Here is a 5,099-nt window from a genome sequence, read left to right on the forward strand (position 1 = left end):
AACATGTTTCTAATTTGAAGACTTGAAGTATTATTGTGAGTTGTGACATTGAGATAGAAAATGCATACTATAGTCTTTTAGTCCATTTAACACATTTGTACATTTAGAACCAGTTTAATGCCTAGCTAAAACTAGTTATAAATTTATCTTCGTATTTATTTACACTTGAATTGGTTTCTATGTTGCTACTTGCTAATGTTTTATCACAATGATAATCATATTATTTATTATAATATGAAACTAAAAACAAGTAAATTGCTTAATATGCAATATACCAATATTTAAGTGTATTTCGGTACTGCGATATCATGTCTCAAAACTCAAAAGAGAATAATCAGTCGGCCGACGGATTTATGCTGCGCATCTCCCACAAACTTCTCGACGGGCCAATCGCATCAAGGATGCGCCAAAAGTACTCTTTTGCATCTGAGTATACATTATGTATGTCCTTCTAACTAAAATTTTCGTTTTCTGTGCTGGTGGCATAATTTTACATAATATTTTGAAGACTGGAGACGAAAGTTTTTCAGGTTGTAGTTCTTTTGGAATTATATTACTCATTTCATCAACCCATGTTGGATTGATGGATGTCTATTATCTTTGTTTCCCTAGTCAGTAGTCACTAACTCGTCTATAAAAAATATTATTATAGAATTTTTTTCATTATTTGGTTTATAAACTGATGCCGAACACCTATTGCCAACAAAATTCGTCTCCCAACTTTGTAGGTAGGTAGGTAGGTAGGTACTTAATTGTAAATTATTTTCTACATAGGGTACTATATAATATAATTGCTATTAAATAATAAAAACTGTGTATTAGTCGTGCAAATGCATGCTAAATATTTGTATAAAAAAATTTTAATTTCCCAAATGTGGGGAGAGCTAAGGGAAGGTACGTTCATAGTTAATCATAATTAATATACCTACCTATCTACCTACCATATAATTTAAATTTAAACACATCCATAAATAAATTTAATAGTGTCTTAGTCATCAATGAGATACTTAAAATGAAAAGTCGAAATTAACTTAGCTATTAATTTAAGTTAATTTTAGAAAAATATGGTTTGATCAGTTTACTTATAACATATATCTATTAAATATATTTTTCTAGTTTCAATATAATCCATTTACACTTAAATATAAAAAGTTTTCATCGTTTCCTTCGTAATCCTCGGTAGTATAGTGGTAAGTATCCCCGCCTGTCACGCGGGAGACCGGGGTTCGATTCCCCGCCGGGGAGGAAAATTTTTTCATAATTTTTACAAATGAATTTTCTTTTATTGTTCGTGAATTTTGATTAACAATACTTTTTATCATATAATTTATAACATTTAATTATATTACTAAACCATATTATTTTTATGTGTTAGACATAAAACATATATAACACATAACATATAACATTAAAAAGATTAAATTCTTTTAAGATTAAAAAATTTAAAATATTATAATAGGAGGGGCTGAGTGGTAGGTTAATGGAAAAAATATATTTAATAGGTTTAATATCATGTTATGCATATGACTAATTTCATAAACAAATTCAAAGCTTAAAAATGTTTCAAAAACGAAATGTATGTAAGATGCCATGGTTGTCAATTATAAGTTATAGCTTGTTGGCAAGACAGTTGTTGTAAGTCTTAATAATTCATCATGACCACATATTATTATTATTGCATTACTATGCAATACTATCAACTCAATCAAATTCCGTTTTCGTTGTATGTGTTATGATGTATATCTGTACACAAATAAAATAAAATATAGTATACGGTACTTTAGGCACTGAATAATATTATTTTATAATTAGAGTTGAAGATGTAAGCATAATGCAAGCTGTTCTTAAAGTCTTATATTATATATTTATATGTATTTAATATGTATGAACTTATGTCTTATGTATATGATATGTATGCACCAGGCGTTCAGGCACCTATATGTAAACATGTATGCATGTATGCGCAATGCATTCTTTATAATCAACTTTTGGCTGATAAACTGATAATTAATTTCTAATAAAATTGATTATGTCATTTTTACGAGTATTATATGAATAGAAATAGAGCCGTCCGACATTGCACTTTCATAACCCTCTTTATTTATATTTGTAAAGAATTTTGAAAATGTTAAAAGTAAAAAGTAATAAGAAAAAAATAATAATAATAACCTAACCTTTGTTTAATAAGACAGGGCCAGAATGTTGTTCAATTGGAAAATAATTAAATACTTTGCTGATTACTATTTCAAAAATATTATTCCTACAAGCTAGACCTAAGAGATTTCTTCCGGTTTTTTGTTCTAAAACAGTCCAGAGCATTCTTGCTTTATTCCAAAAATCTAACAATTCATTTGTAGTTATATGAGCACTCTTTTGTATCGAAAAGCTATTTTTATCTTGAAAAGTTCCTAACAGAAAATCATGTATAGGTATAAAACTTTATACACTTGAGTGACCTCGAAATATGTGATTAACTAAATTATATTTTACCACTGCTATTTTTTAATAACATATAAATCAATATTATGGAGTAAGGTTTTGGAAAAGAATTTTTTAGCCTTATAGTGGCACCCTAATGTGCATAATATGCATGAACCTATGACGTATAAAGAACAAACTAGGATATGAAAATATTTTTATTTAAACTATTTATGTAGCCAAGAACAAGACGAGTATACATATTATTGTTTGTGTATTTGGAGTTTTCTTTGAATCTCTACATCTTGGTCCATAGCGTAGGTATACCTCCTTTTTTCCTTTTTCCAGTCCAGCGTCCACAATATGATTGCTGTGTACGCAAAATACGCCCTTAAAAGTCGGTATGAATGAATAATTTCGAAAGAAATTGAATCTGGAAACTTGACGTGACGCATGTTGTGTGTATTGGGAACCGTTTCGTCGGAAATTTGTCATTTCCCGAGTTTGCACGTGACAGTGCATATAATATTATACAGGTATTGTACAACGCGCAGATACCACGTACCTAATTGTACCATGTACATTCGGTTTTTGCTTTTCAAACTTGTTCAAACTCTATTAAATGCTGAGTTTTTTTTTTGCAGGGACCTACCTTCCATGTTTTCTTTTGTTGGCTTTGCCCTCTGGATGTTTCTACGCAGCTACAAAACTATAACTTTTAAGCAAATCACTCTGCCGCAGTAGTTACCTCATCACTATCTACTGAATTAAGTTTTTTTTTTAATTTTAATAGACTACAACTCGTGAACATCAGAACATATAAAAAGAAATCTTTTCAATCCTAAACTATATATTATACATCAAGCTCCATTCATATTCTGATGTTAAATAAGTTGTACACACATACGTATAGGTTTTATACAGGGAAATATTATTGCAGAATTAAAAACTATGAAACAACTTCATTACCAGTTAACAGTCAAGAAAAATCATAAATACCTACCTACTTTAAACGCTTATAAGTTATATCATTTATAACTAACTATCTGCACATTTAAAATTTTATCTGTACATAAGAATTTAAATTTTTAGAATATGAAATTTGAAATGTATTATGCTGTCATTGAAAATAGTAAAATCTTAAAAATATTGACAATACAATCAGAACATTTATAACTTTGGATTAGTAATATAGTAATATAATTGTATATTGTTACAAACGTTTTGCTTATTTATAAAGTTATAACACTTTGCACCACAATAATTTATAAATTATAATTGTATAAATATAATACAGTTTAAATAATTATGAAACAATCTACAATATAAGTAGTTACCTAAATTAATAGTTAATAAAAAAAACATCATTTTTATTTCACATCAGTTTTAAGATATGTAATGTAATGTTGTTTGGCTTACTTTTAGTAACTTAAAAGTTAAAACCCTATGTTTAAATTTGCAATACAGTAGAACTTCCATTTAACAAAATGTAAAAAATGTTCTGAAGTATTTTTGAGATCCAAACAAAATGTTTTTAATTATATTTAACGAGTTTCTCTATAATACGAATTGTATTACAAATTTGTTAAATAACTTCTATACTCATTATATTATGTGATAATGTTACACATTTTCTTTCTTTCATACAATGAAACAACTTTTAAAAAATGTACACTTGCAAGTTGGTGACAATCAACTTTTAGTCATAATAAACTTTTTTTTCATAGAAATGAAATATTCAAAGAAAATAAATGTCAAGGCATTTTAAAACCCTAGTTACACCGTTAAAGAAGTCGGAATCCGTGCCTGAGGTCACAAATTACAATCATTACGTAATTTGATATCAGGTGTTTTTGGTACTTTGTGTTTAAATGAACAACTCGTCAAAGTTAATACAAAAAGTTCTAACGAATGAAACTTCCACACATCACACTTGATAATCCATGGGTTGGTGAAATAATAATATTTAAATTGCAAACAGCAAACATTACAATGTATGTATGTCACGCAAAATAAACACATGGCTGTAATATAATATAACAATTACGTAGTTTAGTACCTTTGAAATATTTTCAGTAAACTTTTTTTGTGTTGTTTGTTCCTATTTCGATGCATGTAAACACCTTTTAACGTGTGTGATTACGAGCTAACTGAATATATTATCATCGATAAATTATATTGACATAACAGAGTGCAATATAAACACACATAGAGTATACTGGGGTAAGATGAATTCGTGAGTTAAGAAGTGAATTCTAAGTAGGTAAGTCGTAATCTGTTGTTTATAATATTTCAATTTTTTCAACGCTCCTCGCTATTATGTTACATTGTTCTCCTTGTATTAATACTATTCAATATTAAACTGCCGTACCGTACACAGGGGAGGATATAATGTGCGTGAAATTGGCCCCCCCCCCCAACATGAACAATTTTTTCGAAAGTTATGGCCATCAAATTAGAGCTCACATTAATTAATAACGATTTTTATTTTGTTTTGCTAATAAATAGATTATGTTTTTCAGATCTTCAAATTGCATTCAATTTTGTATTGCTTTTGTACATTTCAAAGCCTAATTTGGATTTTTTTCATGTTTTGACACTTCTAGAGTTATATATTAAGTTATAGTTAAACCGTTAAGACTAAAAACAATATTGTGAGATACCGGACAAAAAAGGGGACT

The 5,099-nt window shown here is 28.3% G+C and overlaps 1 non-coding gene across 1 annotated transcript; it reads left to right on the forward strand.

Moving 5' to 3' along the window:
• Positions 1–1,173: 1,173 nt before the first annotated feature.
• On the forward strand, positions 1,174–1,245 carry Trnad-guc. The gene has a single exon. It is a non-coding gene; the product is annotated as a tRNA-Asp (tRNA).
• Positions 1,246–5,099: the final 3,854 nt, after the last annotated feature.

Source organism: Myzus persicae, unplaced genomic scaffold (genome assembly GCF_001856785.1).
Source record: "Myzus persicae strain clone G006 unplaced genomic scaffold, MPER_G0061.0, whole genome shotgun sequence".
Classification (NCBI taxonomy): domain Eukaryota; kingdom Metazoa; phylum Arthropoda; class Insecta; order Hemiptera; family Aphididae; genus Myzus; species Myzus persicae.